Below are 21,383 nucleotides of genomic sequence, written 5' to 3' on the forward strand. Positions count from 1 at the left end.
AGCAACGCTGTTCAGAGATAAGCCTGTATCTTTATGTTTACCCATTTCTACAAAAATGGGAATTTGAATTACTACAGACTTACATATTGGAGGGAGATAAAGATCATATTGAAAGCAAGACTCAGAGGTATATGTTCTGTCTAGAAGAAGAAAATTTCCAATTAAGTTGTAACTAGTATATTTTTTGCTACAAAACAGTTCTTTACTGAAACTTAAAAACCAGCTCTTCATTTTGCAAAACACTTATTAATACTAGTTATAGATGTGTTATGTGCCTTTAACAGAGAAAATACTTATCGAAACAGAAGAATCTGGAATTTCTCATCACTGGGAAGAACTAATGTCCTGGAACATGAGTGGTTTCTGTAGATATGCTTTCTCTGCTAACTGATAATGCCTGAATGATTACCATTGAGGAGAGACAGACTCCACTGCAAGAAAAAGATAGTGTTACATCCTTTTTTAAGGCAGTACTTTTCCTCAAAAATACACATCTCTGCTGATTTCTATCATAATTTTATTCCATACACTTACTAATGGTATAACAGCTATTCCTACCCTACTAAACTGGGGTGCAGAAACCTCAGCCAGCATTGACCTAGGTACAGATAGTCCAGCCTCATTACAAATATAAAATATTTCCACCCCAACTGCAAGTTTTTACTGGTTTCTGAAGAGAAGAATTTGTAGGACTTGTCTTTTTAATGGTGCCTAGCATGGGAATTTATCAGTGACTTCAGTTACACCATGTTTTCATATAGAAATAGAAAAATGTCTCCTTAGTGCACAAATATGTAGTACTTCATACAACTTGAAATCAACCTCTACAGACTAGTTATTTCATAATATCTTTTGGAAAACAATACCATTATTCCATACCCCACAAGAAATGTTGGCCTGTACATGTGTTTCCTTGTGCTGTAAAGCCACAGAACAATCCCAATTTGGCAATGATAACTGTGATATACTGTGGAAAGGTTTCATGGTAATTTTCATGGGTTTTGTTAATAACATACATATGTACTCAGTACAATGCCCACAGGCATAGAAACATTCTAGAAAATTGCTCCTCATTGTCATTGTAAATAATTCACTCACAGCAATATTTTTAGGTCAAGCATATCAAAGTTGCAGTAAATGCAATGGACCTTGACATAATAGGAGCACTGCTTTTACAGCAGTGGAGGAAGAGGAGAGGGAATGCACTTCCCATCCATGAGAGATCAGTTGCTGCTCCCCCGTGTGCCTATCACCGTGCTGGAGGACAGCAGAGGTGCTACTAAGGGCTTGTTATGAGCTTTGCAGTTGTTGGGGTTTTTTCGGTGTGGTTTTTTTGTTTGTTTGTTTTGTTTTTTGTTTTTGCCTTTTTTGTTGGTTTTAATTACCTCTAAGTTCTTTTTTCTCCCTGGCTTCTGGCACAAAATAATTTAAAACATCCAACCCAACAGCTTCTGCATCAATTCTATAAATTCTGCTTAGCAAGTACAGAAACACACTTGGTTGTACCTCTAAAATTACAAGTCAAAGAATTTCTGATAGAAATAGTCTGTGATATTCAGGACCACGGCAGGATGAACATGATAGACTTGCTTTTTGGCACAGGTGACACCACCACATTAACATCTCTTTCTTTACAGATGGTGAAGTGACACAGTAAGTTAAAGAGTTAAATATAGAAGTCATTTATAGTTGAAATAGAAACAGTATCTAGACAGTTTTAGACTCCAACCATGTCTTTCTGGGGAAGAAAAAAAAAAAAAAAAAAAAAAAAAAAAATCCTCCCCCAGCAACCATGTCTTTCTGGGGAAAAAAAAAAAAAAAAAAAAAAGAATGCTCCTGCAATTCTGACTTTTACTTCATGTAAATACCTAGTTTTCTTGCCAACTACCTTTTTTTTCCCCCCCTATTAACATATATCTTTGTTCCTTGCCAGAGTTACAATGGTAACCAATTATTTTTCCCAGTACTGGTGTGGTCACACCCATTACAGAATAATTTTTACATCTTGCCTTCTCTTTTATTTAGGTTTGTATAATTTTGTTTGAACTTTACTTTTTTTGTTCTTCCCGTACATCCTCCTTAAGTGCAGAAAGTGCCAGAAACTTAGACCACATTCCAAAGAGCCCAGCCAGAGTTAGCTGAAATAACCTGATGTCTCTTTATTTTACAAGAAATCACTGATCCTTTTCAGCCAAAAAAGCATCTGTAATGGCACCACACAGTTAACACATTATATTTATCTGACATTACTCCATAGATACAGCATCCACAAGTTCATTCCTAGTTTAAAATAGATTATTTCATACTCTTGAAATGCAACACATGCAATTTTTTGAACTTAAGAGATTTTTTTTCAAAATATAGCTCCTCCTTCCCCTCCCAACCCCCTCCAAGTCATTAATGTTTTGCATATTAGTGCCAGAAATTACATGGTAACACATAGAAGTGGGGATGAACTTTGAACACAAGCAGAAGCCTCTCATGATTTATTTTTTAAAATGACACTTTCCATTGTACTACATTTCCCCCACATTATTTAGGAGTACAACCTGAAAAAGGGGAAGCAGAAGCATAATGATTAACCTTTCCTGCTGTCTGCACCTAAAGGGTATTTACAAGCTCAGTATTTCCATGGCTGTGGTAGAGCCTTCACTTCATAACAGGCAGTAATCACACACTGAACACAAACACGTCTGACAAATACACATAATAGAAGGTTTATGTTTGAGTTTAGCAATTATTGATCTGAGGAGGAAACAGGGTAAGTCTTCAAATTGCACAGCTTTCAAATACAATTCTTATGAAAACTGACAGAAATGCCCAGCTTCTACATCTTACAAGACTGCATTTGCACTGCCACTAGAAATGAAAACACCCTTCCCCTCCTAGGTTTGGATATGAACTAACACCTGAAAATTAGGGAAAGCTTCAGGTACAGAAACTAATCCACACAAGGCATGAGTTAGAACAGAAACTGTCTATATTTCACAGTAAATCAGAAATAAGCCCCCAAATTTGCACACAGAATATAGATCCATAGTACATATTTTCTTATCTTTCCTGATTTTACTTCATAAAATACAGCTGCTTCCAAGATAGCCCTAAAATTTTTTATGTTTTAATAAATCTGCTTTAATCTAACAAATTCACAGAGATTATAATGAGACCTGATGATATAAATTTCTGAGTTGTGTTTTGTTAGGTGGGGTTTTGTGAGTATTTTTTTAATCATCATTATTTTCTCCACTAGGAATGTCACATGACATTTTTATGATGAAAAAAATGTCAAAAATGGACCAGAGACCACAAATCTAAGATACCAGTGCTTAGAAGGTACAAATACCAGGCCAGGTAAAGAGGAGAGAGAACTGGAAAGGAATGTGTGCCTGGCTTTCAAGAGAGTGGATGTTTTACCTTGCACTCAAGAGAAATGACAATACACATAAACTGCATATCTCAGCTATGGTGTCACCTCTGGGTACCAGCAACTTGTCCCACTAATCCTACTGTTCAGCTAATTGATTGCATGGATCTGTTATTTAGTGATTAAACAGTTAAAGTATTTTACCAGAGGCATTTTGAAACACTGAAACGAAAAGAAATACAAAAATATTTGGTTTAGCTAGTGAGAGTTGAGTCCAGGTGGTTGCCCTCATAAGTCAACATCACCATCTGATGTGTAAAACATTCCTAATTATCATAGAGTACACCCCGTGCTAATTACTGTGCTTGCCTCAGAATAATGAGCCGTGGTAAGCCTCGAGTTCATGACAATAGATTTACATTTAAATGCCACCCAGTTCACTCAGTATCAATATGCTGCTGGTTACCAGACCAACAGACATGATGAAATTAGGCTCTCCCACAGACAGGGACAGGGAACACGCTTCAGGGAGGCCACAAACTGCTAGAGGGATAACAAAACTGAAGGAACTTTGAGAGATATTCAGGATATAACTGTAGGAGACAGCAGGAGAAAAAAATAAGACATGACTTTATAGACAGCAGCCAGCTGTGGCCTACAGCAAATCTTAAAAGAAATTTTTGTAGACTCTCCAGGAATATCTCTGTACACCCCCAAAACAATTGCAGGAGATTGTTACAGAAGTTCATGTGGATCATGGACTGCTACTTAATGAATTCAGATTCTCTGCTGGTTTTGGAGTCAAAATACTTTTATCAGTTTCAGTGAAATTATGCCAATTTGTACAAGCTGAGGATTTGGTAAGCCAACACACAAGAGAACTGTAAAAGAAGTATGGTCCCACACATCCTACACTAAGGGAGAAAATACAGAGGTAGATGTCACTCCTGGGGGAGGAGGAAGAGGAGAAACAAAATAACATGTACTTGAAAAAACACACGTTTCCACCTACAGAGAGAGCACTTCTGCCCACACACAAACTGTAGGTGCCCCACACAAACGGCACTTGGACACTTCACTACTCCATTGGTGCAGATTACTGCTCTGCAGGTACAAATAAGGAGCTGCAGAACACAACAGGCAGGAGAGTATTTTTGGGCAGAAACATCTCACCCACATTATGATAATCTGGCCTTTGCCACCACATGACAGTCTCCTTAGCTTCATAAAGCTTGAGCTATGTGGGTGGGAAAGAGCTCACAGCTTATTTTTGGCTGACGATGGCTCCCACAGCACAAGTGTGTATCTTTAAGCAATGTCAGCCTGTTTCCTCTCTCTCCCTTCACATTGTGCACTTCCATCAGTTCCCATTATTTTGACACAGAGCTAGCAAAGCAAGCCACTCATTGGTTACATTTGAGAAAAAAAAAAATCCAAGCAAAACATTGTCACATCTTTTAAAATACCTCCTGTCACAATACCCAGGGCTTCTTTATTTTGGGTGCTTATTGGCATCCCTCTCTGGCCTAGAGCTACAATGGGGACTTCAGATGTGTATCAGCCTTCACAAGACATGATTTATGTTCTGCACAATTTAGGCAATGCAGGTACATGTACAAATGCTGGTAAGTGCTGACTGGAAGTGCCTCCTGGAACCAGCTGACACGTATCAAGAGTGAGATAACCAAACCACAGGTCTGCTCAAAGTGGATACCACAAACTGACTGTTAAGAGTGAATTCTAAAAACAAAACCAAACAAAAAAACTCCCCTTCTTTCATCTCTCCACTGCTACACCACCCGTCCCATCAATGCCTTTTGTGGAGGCAGACAGGCATTTAAGACACTTCATCCTTTCAGGAGAAAAATAAACCAAAACCAAACAAAACATTACATTTCCTTCCTCCTTATAGAGATTCCTATCTATATGGGAACAGGATTTCTGCTTTAAACCTTGTATGGAGATTCTAATGCATTACTGTGTCTATTGCTAGCTGGTCAGGAGCATTGCTGAGGAGAAATCCAAGTCTGGGACATGCATGCCTGTGCAGAAGTGTTTGTTGATTGAACTTAGGAGCGTGCCTTTCCCATCTTAGTGTCTAGCACTAGAGGCTCCTCTCTACTTAGGTGAGTACCAGAGTTATATTTTCCCAAAATAGAAGTCTTTCTACCTTATTCATTTTCTGTGAGGAACCGTCAGATTAGCTCAGGATACTCATGACAGAATTATTTGCGAGGAGGATATACGATCCTTTGATGAAGTGAAACAAAAAATTAATTTCATCAAAGTGCCTACAAATAATAGGCCATGTTTTAAAGACTATTTGTAGTTCTCAAAACGCATTAACATTATTTTGCCTTCTTTCTACCACAGAGTTATATATAACAAGTGTTTATATTATATATAAGGTCTACAAAGAAATTTTGACTTGGATCCCAAATCAGTAAGATCACATTAGCAGCTTCCTGTACTTGAGCTCACAGGTGCTGGCATCACTATCCTCCTCTAAGAGGAGGACTCACAGCTGAACAGGCAGACCCTCCACACCTGCTGAGAAAAGAACTTGGTATCTCTGCATGGCACCCAGACTGGTGGGCTCCTGGCTGACTACAGCTGATGTACCTTCATCATCAGCAGAAGCTGTAAGAGCCACTGTTAGAGTGAGCACAGAGCCTGCACAGAACACTGCAACATGAGCTCAGGCTCTGTGTTCACTTTAAGACTGTTGGCTGCTACATTTTATCAGCTCTTTTGGAAATAAGGCTGCTCAGTAACTGCTTTCCAAGCTTTCACATATGTACAATTCCCATCAGCTACAAGTGTAAATTTGCAAGCAATGGGAACAACACGCATGCAATCTGATGGAATCTGAGAGAAGGTAAAGCTGTCACCAGATGGCATTTTTAAGTTTTGTAGAACCAGATATACAGAAGAGTCATCTGAATTTTGAATGCTTCATTGTTTTGGGTTTTTTAATTTTCTTAAAAACTCCCAAAACACTGAATTTGCTCCTAGAAATAATCTTGTGATATTCTGTGCCTAAACCTCCAAGAGCTCATTTTTCATGACTACATACCTAGACTATAAGAGCCCTAAATTAGTACTTGGGTACAGACTGCTCAAAAATTCAGTCTAAAATGTCAGTAAATAAACTTCTTATGAATATAATTTTGAGTCAGCCCTAACAGTAGAAAAAATAAGTAGGTTGCCTGTTCCTTTCCTACAGGGAAACATTGCCAAATATATATAACTGTCACTTTTCATCTTTGGAAAAATGTTAGCTACTGAAAAAAAAGATTCACAATGAGCAATTATGTCTTCAGCTTTCATGTCATTTTACATCATTCCACTATCAGCCATGCTCAAAAGCTTAGAGGCAACATTCTAGGTCAGTGACTTTTGCAGGCAGTGTATTCACTGTTTGGTAATTAAATTAGATACACTTTAAATAACCAGATTCTGAAACAGACAGCCACTTACAAACACGTGACCAAATGTATCACTGCCACTGATGACAGTGGATGTGGAAAATTATGCATTTAGCAATCATTAACTATCACTGAGGATTATAAATTTAAGGATTATGATATTAAGAATAACTGGATCAGCAAATCACTGCAGAGAAAAATCTTTAAGATGTAGCTAAAAGCCATACTACCGAAGGACTGACCTACTTTTCATCACCAGTTTTATTTATACGTGTATAGAATTTTTTCTTATGGTTAACAAAACAAGGCCCACCAAGAAAGCTCTCAACTACTAAAAAAGCTAAATAGAGAATGAAATATTGCAGTAGATGCTCAGCTTTTAATAAGGTTTTAGCCTGCATCTCAGGCAATAGCCACAAGTGCTGTTTCAGATAAAACTTTAAACAGCAAAATACAGACACTAATTTTCACTTTATGTGGAATTTTTCTGGCTAAATTATTAACTCTTGACATAAAACTGGAATGTTAAAAAACTATTTCATATCAAACATGGCTCAGAGGCATCTATTTGTTAAAAATACATAGATTTGCCACTTTTTCAAACCTTGCATTTGGAAATTAACATTTAATAAGTCAGAAAAAGATCTGGCAGGGGCTACATGTTCTTTGTAAGAGCAGATCCTATAATTCTTCAAGGGACAAACAGTCCTTTAAAAAAGACCAAAAAACTGAAAAACCAACAACACACCAAACTAAAACAACCAAACCCACAAACAGAGTAATTTAAAGAGGTACTGTAAGAAGATAAGCAGTAATGTTAATGGACCAAGGCATGCAAATGATAAGAACACAAGTTGAAGCCAGTCTGGTAATTCATGTGTTTTCACTTATTTCTCCACGATAGCAGAGGTTATTGCTATTCCATTATTTGAACAGACGTTCTGCATCCACAAGGTGAAATTCATTTTTTGTTACCTCAGTTCCCTTGCCCCTAATAAGCATTCATATGAAAGTATTAATTTGTGACAACTGTGCAAAAAGGTCTAATTTTAAAATCCCCTTTTTTAATCTGGAGACTGAACCATTGGCTTTTTTATTTCAACACAGACACAAGACATAATCCACAGCCACAGATTATTAAAATATCCTGTCCACTTATGCCTGCAGACCACTACATTGAAAGCGGCCCACAAGCTAAAGATGTCACAATTCAATTGTAGCATTGCTATAATTGCTTCCAAAGTTCTGAACTGAAAAATTATTCTTTTCTGTTTGCAGGTCTTGTGTTGGCTGAAACACATGGAAAAACTGGCTTCAAGGAGGAAAATGCAACCCAGCATATGTATATTTCCGAGTATTATAGAACATGAGGCCGAACAAGGGGTTTCTGTGTCCCTTCCTGTGCCACAGGTAGAGGTTTGCAGGGGTGTCACACTCAGCTGCCAGCAGGTGTTGCACTGGCAGCCATGTAAAGCCCCTATTCACTGAACTCTGTCACTGCAGTTATGTGCTCTTTATGGCAAGGAAAACACAGAAAACAAAGAGCCTGTTATGTTTTAACTTCAAAGCCTCCTACCCCAAGCTTCAGTTCTATACCTCAGGCAGTGCAGCCCAGAAGAGAGGCAGCATAGTCTCAGGTAAAGATATTTTTCTGCTCTAATAACCTAACCTCTGTAGTACTTCTAAGATATTTGGAGGGTTTTTTTAAATCTTAAATATAAGCATAGTAATAGCAGAAGGTCATCTGACATTTGTCATTTGACTGACAAGTAAATTTTACTCTGAAGCTTTCCAAGTTCACAGGAAGGTTTTGTCTGAAAGGTCATAGAGGAACCTTAAGTTTACCCACAAGTGCTGCAAGAATCTTGCTGCACAAGAACTTAGGAGATAGTGATCTTCCCAGGTTACAGTTATCATTCTCCAGTTGCACCAATTTCCTCCCCATCAGGGGTAGAGCTTTTATGAAATCCCTAAAGCCTGTGTGCAATATTTATTCTGTTAGTCTAATTAAAGGTATTACTATGTACATAGCTACTGAAGCTGTCCCCAGTGGTGCTTCACATCATAAATAACAGATGTGAAATGTTCTCCTACTGGGACAAGCACTAGTATCAATTCTTATGCTATCTCTTTAACCATTACATCACCTCACTATTTCTTAGGATTTTTCTTAAAATGAGAGAAAACAGTACCATGAAAATAATATTAGTTTGAGACAATTAAATTCACTAGATCTTCACAGGCCCATATAAAGACATAAGCATTTTGATAATGTAACATGAAATAGTTTTACAACACAAATGAGCAATACCAAATTGCTGATGTTTAATTGCACCTGTCCTGCTCCCCCTGCTCCCTGGATATTAGTTATCTAGCACATAAAATCTTTGCTAGTTTACTCTCAAAATAAGCTTTCCTACTCCTAGCATTGCAATAGGAACTGAGAGTTAGAAGGATCAAAAAAGTCAATACACTTTGCTTGTACAACTACCAGGTTTTCTTCCCCTCCTTGTGGGTATTTTTCAAATTTGAAGGAGTTGACTGTTTTGAAGGAAAATAATGTCTGAGAAATGCATTGTGAATTCTGGCAAATCAGTATTAGTTCTTTTGTAGCCAGACCAGGATAAAAGGCCTTAAACTTTTCATTGCTCTATTTATTTATTGAAATGTTTTGTCTCTGGGTGGAGTCTTTGAGGATGAACATCCCATTCCTGCCAACATGCTCAGACAGCCATGTCCGTGCAGAGCTGCTGATCCCATGTCACACCAGGCAGTTGCCTGCACTGCCATATCAAAACAAATAGTCCATTTTTTGTTCTCCACTTTGGTTAATCAAGATTTCTCATTTCTTCTGTTTTAAGAAACCTTCACAAGTTATACTTATGCTGCAGAACTCTTCACTGTGTGATGTTTTTATATGCACAAGAGGATGGGCCTCATCCAGAAGGTTTTAGACAAGTCACAGCAGTACCTGGCTAAATTCTTTCATCCTCTTGAACTACTTTGAAGTTGCTTTGTCCTAAGACAGCTACAGTCAGACTGTTTTTGCTTTCTGCCTCAAAATGTAGCAAAAACATAGAAACAAATGAACAATAAAGGCATTTGTGATTTTCTTAAAAGCAGCAAAAACTGTTTTCCGGGAGTTAATTTTTTTCATCTCAGTTCTCTTTTCTTTGAGCCAACTTCTTTTTTTCCCAGACTGTTAGAGTTCATAAAAAAATCTTCTGGCTTCTAGCAAACTTATGTTCTACTTTCATCTAGAAAGGCATAAATGTGTTGAGCCAAAACCACAGTATTCACCACTATTTGAAACAATCTGTGTAGGTTTTTTACATCCCTGTTTGCAGCGTCCTGTGCAAAACTCAGTCCATAACCACAGCACTAACCTCTCCAACTGTCCCCACACGTCGTGCTCTGGGTAAACACTCATATATAGCAGCAGTTTGTGGAGGGGTTTTTTATGACCAGGATCAAAATAGCTCCCTCAACTTGTATGTGTGAATATTGCCTTTATCATATAACCAAGACTCCAAAATTAGAATTACAGTGGGTATTTCTGCTGATCTGAAAGATTTAGCAGCTCTTTTCTCATAAAAAATTCTATTTGAAATAAAAAATTAATGCTCCCAAATCTAGTACTACTGTACACAATGTAGGAAAGAGACAGTAATTTGGTATCTCAATAAATTTTTTAAAATAATATTGCGCCAAAAATCTCAATACCCACAAATGAGACATTGGAGAAAAATTTAAAAAGGCTGTGTGACACGTTCATTTTTTTGTATTGTTTTATATGGACAGACCTGACATTCAGTGCAACTCTGGCTTAGAAATCATTCTTCCTCTATCTTGAAGAGCCTATAACAGCACTTAAACGGTTCATTTTTTTGTATTGTTTTATATGGATGGACCTGACATTCAGTGGAACTGGCTTAGAAATCATTCTTCCTCTATCTTGAAGAGCCTATAACAGCACTTAAACATGCAATAAAGTCCAAATTTTGTATAACTGGACTTCTCTGTCCTGTTACCCCTCAAAACAAATATAAAATTATTCTTAATTTAATACATTAACTTCAGAAGATGTATTTGAGTTCACCCAAAAAAACTGGTAGGAAAGCTAAGCCCCACCTTCTTCCATCTGGTTTGGTTTGTCCTGAAACCATTTCCCCTCTCCTCCTTTCAAATGCATTAATTCAATCACTGAACTGTAAAGGTCTGGCTTTATGTAACATCTGTGCTCTGATGCATGTATATAACTGGAGGATTGTAAAGCTTTTTGCTAAGCTGTGTTTATACTGCAAAGACCATCTTTAAATTTGTTAGGACTTTATTAGCTGTTGTCAGAGTCACACACCAAACTGATAGGCTGGGGACAGAATCCATGCTCATCTTCTGTGCACACCTCTGAAGAGAAAGTTTGACAGGGACAAACCATCACTTCAGGGACCTGCTGCAAAATTCAGACAGACCTGAGTCACTTTCTTGCTTCCTCTACACACCTTGCACTCCAGGAAGCTCAACTGCTGCTTTCCCCATTTAGAAAAACTAAATATTATATTCTACAAGCTGTTTCACTGGATCCAAGGACTACAATTGAGGAAAGGGAAATAGGTGTCTGCTTGATTAATAAACATTACATACAAACACAGGAACATGAGCAAAAAGAGACAGTGTCCACACTGAAAGCATTTCCTGCACTGTTTCAACTCTCCTTCAGACTGAGGCATTACCAGAATCTATGGGGTTTTGTTCTACATACAAAAATAGTATTTAATCATAATAGAGTCCAAGTAAATGGTGCAGGAAAGGTGAAGATATCCTATAAATGATGGCACTCTATCATACTCCTCCTCTCACTAATTACAGCTGTCACTCCCGACAGGCATTTTGAGAAGCAAGTCTTTCCATTCCTGAAGAAATCTACATAAAATCTGATCACTAATTACAGCTGTCGCTCCTGAAAATTTCCAGGCATTTTGAGAAGCAAGTCTTTCCATTCCTGAAGAAATCTACATAAAATCTGAGTAGCCTGATCAAAAACCAGCATCTTTTAACTATGATATATAGTGTCAATGTTAAGGGGAGGCTGCATGACACTATGTGATATAGAGAAGCATTTTTATTCACTTGCTCCTTGCTCAAAATTAATTTTTTTCCTATATCTGCTAATTTTAAAAATTGGTCCTTATGAGAGTGAGCTAAGCTTTTATCTTTCACAAGAAACTATATAGAAACATGCCTCACAAAGATATCTTCAGGCAACCAGCATTCAACTGTGTCAGAACGAAATAAAATGTAGCAAATTAAAATATTTGTAATAAGTGTAATTTCAACTGCCTGTGTGAAACACAGAAAACTTGCTATTGGTTTGTTCAGTTACTGTCTGAACATTGATTTCCAGTGTTTTAGGAGTGAAAACTGGCTTAGTCACCTTTGACCATTCCAAGTAGTAATAAATAAAGGAAAACTAAATAAACTAAATCCATTATTTTAGCACCAATGATCCAGTATTTGTTTTCTTCCAGGTAACTGCTCAGGTACTGGAATCCTGGTGACACGAGATGCTTGCTCTCCACCACAAAGAAAAAAAGACCACCTTATTCAGTCGCATTCCAAAGCTGTTACCTCTTACCCCAAATCTGGAAACTGAAATGAGATCAGTAATATTTTTCATCATTGTTTCTGGAAAAGTGTTTTTTCCTTATGTGTAATACCCAATGTAATATTCTATCTGAAAACATCTGATATGAAATTGCCAAATGATAGTGCATATGAGCACAGAACAACTAAATCTGCACAGCAGAAGACAGGAGAGGGCATGGACTGGCATCAGAACCCCCGAGTGGAATGTACATCTTGGTTAATGTAACTTGCAATTTACTTTTCAGGGGTGTGAAACTGAGGGGGAGAGAGGGTAAGAAGTTGGTGTGGTTTTAGGGGTTTGAGGGTTTTAAGATTAAGGAATGAACAAACATGAGACTGGGTGCAGATTCTTTGGCAAATGAAAGTGCACAATTGTTCACAAGAAAGTAAGAAATCTTAATTTCTTAGGACATCCTTACACATAAGATGTGCATAACCTGGCAGAAGTCAGACACAAACCCGGGTGGCAGTGAAGAGTTTATCATGCACAATATATCATTAAATTAGCTGTGAGGTTCTCCAAACTGACACAGGATAACATCTCTAAAACACTGATTTTATGCATGGCTGAGACTCTTAGAGTGGTCCAGGAGTGAGTGAGAGTGCCGGCACTGGTTTTACCTGAGGCAGCTGCATCATTTGACACCCTGCCTGAGCTCACCAAGTCAGCACCCAATACCCTGGGCATCCAGGGAAATTAAGGATGTCAGTTTGCAGTTTAGGCCACCTTAGTGCATTTGCAAAGGAAAAGAAAAAAGCATCACTCTGGGATCACAGCAAGCAGTGATCACACCTTGCTATGAAAGAGGGCCTGAAAGAACCTGATGCAGGAGGTTGCAAAAAGACTCCCTTCAGCTCTATCACAGCTCCCACATGAAACAGGAGAGGCTTGGGCAGAGCCACTGTTTCAGTCCACCAGCAATGCCTCAACACCTTGGGGGTTGCTGAGCTTCCAGTCAGCTCCCAAACCACAGGAGGTGAGGGTGAGAAAGCTGCCAGCTCACACTCCAGACTGGAGAGTCTCCAAAGCTTTTTAAGCAGAAGCCACACAATTGTGTGACACAGATGAGGTTACTGTGAACCTCAAATAAGTCACAGACCTATAGAAAAAGAGCAAATAGCAAATTCTGAATGCTAATTCTGGAAACAGAGTACCTGTGGTATACACTATTCTTAAGCCTATATTTTGACATGTTGTTAGAGGAGAAAGACTGTTTGGGATCATCTTTCTCTATAGAGGGGGCTGAAAAATACACATAGTAAGCAAAACTAAAAAGAAAAAAATTAAGTTCGGGGTCTTTTTAAGTATCAGATACAGCAATTTTAATGCTATGCAAGGTTTAAGGAAAAAAAGTTCAATTTCCAACTTGAATTAGTCATATTGGGTTCAATAGGGTATGGAAATTAAAGTCTGAAGTCTCAAATCATACTTAATGATACATAAGGCTTCCTCTTTAAAAATAAATTACTGCTCTTTGATAAGTCTAAGAACTTCCCAAGCAAGAAAATGACCCTGTTAAAACACAGATGTAATACTGATAACCCAGATTTCAAGTATTATCTAAATACATGGTGGGTTGCACTGGTCAAGTGGGAAGCCAGCTCTTTATGAAAATGTCCACCAAGATTCAAATGAGCATTATTTAAAGTAAATGAAAAAATAATTAGGATAAGTCAATGGACTTCTGATTATTAGCAACCCCAGATATTAGATTATGCAACATAGTGACAAACCTTTATTTAAGCGCTCACTGGTTCCTCATCAGGCATTCTGAGTTAGGTGCTAATTAAGTAAGTCCTCACTAACAAAACAAGAAGTGTTACAACTTTAAAAAAGGTCTTAAAGAAGAGAGAATTCTCACTTGGTATCTTTAGGCAACTATTAAAAACAGAGTCCCATTTCTAAATCTGTGTTCTCAGCTCTCAGAAACAGCCACTGGTACTTTGTATCCTATACTAGAAAACTTTAGCCCTTAAAGCAATCTTTCACACATTGCTTCCTTACTTATCTCTAAATATAATGAGCAATCAGCCCCCACAGTGGTGCCTTGCTGTCTGTCTAGAACTACTCCTCTATTGTAAAATTTTCAGACAGTGCTTTTGCCTGTTAATAAACAGAGCAGCAAAGCTTGCCTCTGAGAGTTTAATCTCACAATATCTAAACTGCACACATACCCATATATCTTTATGAGCAGATATTTGGAACAGAAACAAGCTTTAGCAGAGATCTGCATTTCAAGCTACAAATCAGGAATGCACTTTTTGATGACCTCTCTTTATATACATAGAACAAAGTACACTATTAATAAACAAACATATGCCCTAAATTCCCAGAGTCAGCTTTATAGCAAAGCTGTCCTTATGATCACAATGTTAGGTCTCCCTCAAAAACCACATTTGCTTAATAAAAAAAAAAACTGTGTGGCAGAGTACATCTGCACCCATACTACCAGAACGTACATATATAAATTGAGACTATAAATGCACATTCACAAGCCTTGTGAGACAATGCTCCATTTCAGTTTAGCCATCTCCCCCATAGGGACATAGCTGTGGATCTCTTGTTTCTCTTGAGTTTTTCCATCCATGTTCTAAATCCAACAAACCTGCTTTGAATCATGCTGTATTTAGTCTACTGGAGGTTAAGACAGCTCTTAGGAAGACCCTTCCAAGCTTTAACTGCTGGAGCTCTCATAGGTGGCATTTTAAAGTGTTACAATACCAGACATGGACACAGTCCTGAGTCAGAAGCTGGAAGATGCTAATGGGCAGCCAAAACATCTGGATTCAGCAGGGCAGACATGCATTGCAGCTTTCCACTCCTTGCAGATGCATTTAGGAGAGGCACCACCTGTTTGCCCAGATGCTTACGTGCTCCTTTCACAGAAAAATCATCAACCAGCCAATCAACCCTGATTGTGTTATGAGAATTTTACAATTAGTGGATACTCCATATAGAAAACAACACCCAAACTTATTGCATTTCATCTAGCCACAGTAATCCCATGCAGTTGTAAAAAATTACAGTTTCATCCACGCTTAGAGGAAATAAACCCAATGAAGCACAGAAGAAGCTAAAATTAAGTTGTTGAAATTTTTCAGGGGAGTTATGCTCCCTGAAGTTATTTTACAGATTGACCTTTTTTCCAAAGGGGTTTCTCAATGCCAAGACAGGCACTGCTCTTATGGCTTTACAGGGACTGCAATCACACTATTGCAGTCACACTGCCCAAACTCTGTGACATTGTTCAGGTTACACAGCTGCCCATTTTCTTAGTTCCTGGTATTAAAAGCAAAATAGGTGTGATCTAACGGAGTAATAGGTATTTCTTCTTACATTACTAATGTAAGCAGAAATACCTAAAGAAAATGCACCATAGATCAACTAAACAAATCTTAGGCTTACTACACATACTTCAATTAAAGTACCACTTAGGCCAAAGTTTGTGAATATTTTGTAGTTTAGGAATCTGTACAAATATTTCCAACTTATATAATGAAATAGGCAACTTAAAAACAGATATAACAAGAGCTAATTATCATATGGACACTTGTAGTTCATACACATTTTCTAGCTCGTAACAGAGAATCTGAAATGAACTAAATCTATTGCTTTCCTTTATAGCAAACAACAATACGTGATGTTTAATTGGTATTTGTCTTGAGTTATTTTTGTATATGTTGATAGATTGGTTCAACTTCCTGGCTAAAGCTTTTTGACCCTCATTTACTAGAAGGGGCTTGCATGCTGACACAAACTGAATGTGTATCATTTCCTCTGCATTTATTTTCTATGTTTGTAATCAGTTTCTAGTTGGAGGGAAACTAACAACAATTATGGAGGAAACAGAGCCTTTTCTTTCCCAAAAACATGACTTCACAATATACAGATATACTCCATTTGCCTATTTGGGTGTTTTTATCCATGTCCCCTACATTTTCAGAATCCTTTTCTGTCATTTTTCAGGAGCTGGATTCAGCTAAGTGGGAAAAGAATTTATTTGGTTCTGCATTTGGGTCTTTTAAAGTCTTTTTAAAGCCGTAATTGCCAAAGTGAGCTCAACACTACATAAGAGTTAATTACCAAGAACATGTATTTTCTTTCAGTTTTACATTAAAGACCCACAGATGCAACACACAGAGGTTGTTTGTCTTGCATGTTACACAGAGCAAGGCCTTTTCTGAATGTTTATTTCATATGCTGGTTTTTATTTGTTCCCATGGCATACACACACTGATGGCCAAGAGCATAAATTATTGCAGTTTTCTCAGACTCAGAGTTCCCTCCCTACAGCAGTAATTACCATATTACTTTTGCTTCACTAATTCATTCTGTAACCAAATTCCTCTATCAAGAGAAAGTGATCTTCCTGGGAAAATAGTAAGATGTGGGTAAATAATAATCCAGCTTTTGATTATTTCAAGACTAAGTTCTCAAACTTAACTTTATTTTGACCTTATTCTCAGTGTATAAAAATTCCATAGACAGACTTTAACTTCACAAATTGGAATAAACTTGCTTCTCCCTCCCAACCACCGTCAATCCAAGGAACTGCCACTAACTAGTTTCAGGTGCAGCTCTGATGTAAAGTAATTGCCCATTTATAGTCTCTTTGTCCATGCTGCAGAGGAAAGGGATAAAAATTTTTGATTTCAAGTAGAACTGGTAAGGGAAAAAAAATCCCAAAAACCAAAACCAGAAAGTCTTACTAGTACCAAGAAAAATTGCATGTATAATTGGATTGTCAAGAGTACATACGTTCCAGAGGGAAAGACACACCACTGAAGATTTCTCCTGATTAAAAAGCTTTAAACACTTTCACCTGCTATTCTGAGCCCAGATTGGCATAAAAATATCTTACCTGAGCTCAGGATCTGTGAGAGCACCAGAAAAACAAATCCTTGTGAGACAACCAGGGATACCAAGAGCACATAGAGGAGGTGAGGGCACATTCAAACTTCCCTCGTAAACACTTGTTAGGAATCACTTCAGCCTGCAATTTCCTTTGGAAAACCTTTCCTAGTTTCCCTGTCCACACCCTTTAAAAGCCCAAGCCTCCTCTCCATGTCAAACACGGGCATTCCAGAGGCAGAGGTGCCCAAAATGCAAGCACAGTTAAGTGAAGAGCCTGGGGCAAGACAGCAGAGACTAGGCTTACCCAGGGAGGTTCTCCCAAACACACACAGCAGCAGCCTTATCCGAGTGTGAAGCCAGAGCCTTTAAAACCTCAAACTCCAACTCTCTCCAAGAAGAAAAGAAACCTTCCCCTCCCCTGCTCCCACCACCCACGCAGATACTCCGGCAGCAGGGCAGGGCTTTGAGGGCAGCCAAAAGGAACAGCCTACCTGAATGCAGCAGCTCTTCATGGGGCACTGCCTGGACACTCTTCACAAAGAGTTTGCTACTGGCTGGAGACTGCTCTGGAACAGCTCCTGCCAGAGCCTGAGGGTGGCCTGAGTGCCGGTGCAGTCCCTCAGGTTCCCAGTGCCACCCCTCAAATCCCAGGTGCAGCCCCTCTGCCCTCAGGTGCATCCACTCAGGCCCCAGGTGCATCCCATCAATACTCAGGTGCAAGCCCTCAGGTCCCAGGTGCATCCACTCAGGCCCCAGGTGTATCCACTCAGTTCCTAGGTGCATCCCATCAGCACTCAGGTGCATCCACTCAGGCCCCAGGTGCATCCCATCAGGTCCCCGTTCCACCCCTCAGTTCCCAGGTGCATCCCATCAGGTCCCACCCCTCAATTCCCAGGTTCATCCCCTCAGTTCTCCATGCCACCCCTCAATTCCACCCCGCAGCCCCTCGGGTCCCAGGTTCATCCTCTCAATTCCCATTGCCACCCCTCAGTTCCCTGTGCCACCCCTCAGCTCCCAGGAGCCTCCCCTCACTTCCCTGTGCCACCACCCCTCAATTCCCATTGCCACCCCTCAATTCCCATTGCCACCCCTCAGGTCCCAGGTTCAACCCCTCAATTCTCAGGTGCAGCCCCTCAGGTCCCCATTCCACCCCTCAGTTCCCAGGTGCAGCCCCTCAGGTTCCCGTTTCACCCCTCAGTTTCAGGTGCAGCCCCTCGCCCTCAGGTGCCTCCCCTCATGGCCGGCAGCCTCAGCCCGGGCCGTGCCCCGTTGCACACCTCTGCTGCAGCTCCTTCGGGCTCTTGGCATGGGCACGGGGGCTCAGGGGTCACTCCAAGAGCCACAGCAGGTGTTCCCAGGTGTTCCCCTGCCAGGCTCGTGGCAGGCTGTGGATGAGGATCTGTCCTCCGAGATGCCTCCCCAGGCTGGAGCCATCAGGCAGCAGGGCCTTGACTGACCACAAAGATATTTTTTTTGTGTCTTAAATACAGTTACAAAACCTAATGTCTCCTATACTGCAAACTGTTTAGCTGCCCCATCCCTAGTGTGCTCCATGTGATCTTGCCAGGAGCAGCTGCTCTCATAGTGGCCAGCTAATGGGAGCTAACAAATAAGCTTTTTGACAATGGGAGTTCACCCCTGATATTAAACAGCAAAAATAAATTACATTGTGCAGTAATCTGTGGGCATAGTGCATTGTTAGAAGTTTTCAGAGTACTTTCTGATTAGTGAAAATAATTTTGCTTCCTGAAAAACCGCCTATGAGGGTGGCTTTTTTGAGTGATGCAATCAATCATTGGAGTTACATAAATTCTTAATTATGTCTGTAAAGAACCTGCATTGTTTAGCAGCTTTGTCCTACTGTGGCTTTAATAAATATCAATTCCAAATTTCTTGAGTACTGTAAAAATGTTTCTGCATCTAATACTCAGCATCTGTCTAGAAAACATATCAATCATATGATCACAAACAGCTGTTGCATTAGACTTTTAATCAGCCATGATTTTCAGCAGAGGCAAAGAATGTTGGATGCAGTGATGGAAAGTTATTGCAGAGAATGCCCTACTTGAGAAATAAAAATCCAGTCTCAGGGACTCAGAGCATTGTAAAAACTCTTCCGGTATACAGACAGTAGAGTTATCTGATAGAAATTGGAATAAAATACTATGACACAATGCATGTACAAGCTAAAGTGTAAAAGGTGCTCCAGGCAGGTATTTTGTTATTAAATGTAAAAGGTATGTAGCACCAGCTTGCACAGTTTGCAAAGAATAAAGTTGTTGCTCAGCAGTCTGTTTTCAGGTTTCATAAATCTCATTAATGAGGGGTTCTGAAGCCCTATTACAGATACAACATATCTCTTTTCTTAGAAATCATTGATGTCCAAAAATGGCCAAATTCTCCTCTCAGTAATGTTAGTGTAAATCGGCATTAGCTCTGCTGGATTCAGGAGGTATTACAGAGTAGCTCCTGACTCATTTTCAATAGAATATGTCAGTTTGAAATAGTAATATGGCTAACTCTGTGTTATCCCATCTGACACAGAACCACAAGACTGAAGAAAATACAGGCTACTTCTAGAATTGCTTTGGGGTTTTTGTTTGGGTGTTTTGGTTTTTTTCATCCCAAACTCCTGGCATTCAACTACTATAAATAGCTTCATAAAATACTAGAAAGAATATATAATGCAATCCCTTTAAAATACTTTTAAGTTCAGAGCCGTAAGGCATTCTAAACACATCCACATTGGGAACTTCATGTGTGGTGTTTGCTCCACAGCCATCCTGCATAAGCTTTCCTAGTCTTTGACTTGATCCTGCCTCACCTCCTGACAGCTGCCTGACTTAGATGTTGCCTGCTGATCCGTTTTTTTGCCCCAAAACAGGAGCTGGGTGTCCTGGCATCCCTCTCCTGGACAGCCTGTGCCTGCAGCAGAGGTCGATGTTGCAAAGGCTGGTGCAGCTGCTTGGGAGCTGTTGTCTCTGAGTGAGGGAGAAATCCTGGAGCTAAGGTCCACGAGCACTTAGCAGACATAATGTCAATCATCAAGTGATGCAAAATTCCTGGCAATAACCAAGAGCTTCTACTTCTGTCCAAGACCTGTACTTTTCCTTCCTTCCTCATAGGCAGGTGAGGGCTTTCCTTCATTTTGGGTAGCCCGGGCTGCTTGAGGAAGGTCACAGCAGACATTTCTCTGCATGCCTTCTCCAGCTGCTTATTCTTGCTGTGCCCAAAGCAGTTCAGGGTCAAAACACCCTGAATAGCAAAGGCATTTTTTTGTTACAAAAGCTGTGAGATGGGCAGTGTAGACCCAGCATAAAATTGTATCTTGCAGCAAAAAAAAGAGAAAAGTTTATTCTGACACACCATCATTTGTGGATCCATCTAAAAGAACAGCCATAGGATCATGAAATTCTGCAAGCCTGACATTGAAACCAGTCACCCATGATAAATGTTATCTAGAAAGTATATGAGAGGAAAGAGTGGGACCCAGAAGCCCTCCCATGTCTATCTGAGACAACATTAGCAAATTCTTTTTAAGTGGTCAGAGACCTATGAGCAGTAGGTTGACTCTGTCTGAGCACCAGGTGCCCTCCAGTGCCACTCAGTCACTCTTCTCAGCAAAGCAGAGCAGAGAAAATGTAATTAAAGTCTCCTGGGTCGAGATGGGACAGAGATCACTCAGCAGTGAGCACTGTGACAGGCAGAACAGACTTAACCTGGGGAAATTAAATTCTTAGTAATTAAACTGGAATAGGATAAGGAGAAATCTTAAAACAGCATTCTCCCAGCCTTTCCTTATTCCCTTCACTCCTGGTTTCTGTACCTCCTCCCTGCCAGCAGTACATGGTGATGGGGAACAGAGGCCGCTTTCAGTTCATCACGTGTTGTCTTGGCTACTACATGTTCCTCAGGGGGAGGACTCCTCACACTCTTCCACCAGCATGGGTCCCTTCCATAGGGTGCAGTCCCTTGGGAACAGGCTGCTCCAGCATGGACCCCAGAGGATTCAAAAGTCCTGTCAGCAAACCTGCTCCAGTGTGGGCTCCTCTACCCATGGGGCCACTGATACTGCCAGAAGCTTTCTATG

General features: G+C 39.7%; 1 long non-coding RNA gene across 1 annotated transcript in view; it reads right to left on the reverse strand.

Annotated features, from left to right (window-relative positions):
- Positions 1 to 17,903, reverse strand: part of LOC120510464 — a 216,870-nt gene extending 198,967 nt beyond the window's left edge. The window contains exon 1 of the long non-coding RNA XR_005629501.1: positions 17,785 to 17,903. This is a non-coding gene — a long non-coding RNA (uncharacterized LOC120510464). The remainder of the gene's footprint in view (positions 1 to 17,784) is intronic.
- Between the last annotated feature and the right edge of the window lie 3,480 nt (positions 17,904 to 21,383).

Source organism: Passer montanus, unplaced genomic scaffold, assembly GCF_014805655.1.
Source record: "Passer montanus isolate IOZ18808 unplaced genomic scaffold, ASM1480565v1 scaffold58, whole genome shotgun sequence".
Classification (NCBI taxonomy): Eukaryota; Metazoa; Chordata; class Aves; order Passeriformes; family Passeridae; genus Passer; species Passer montanus.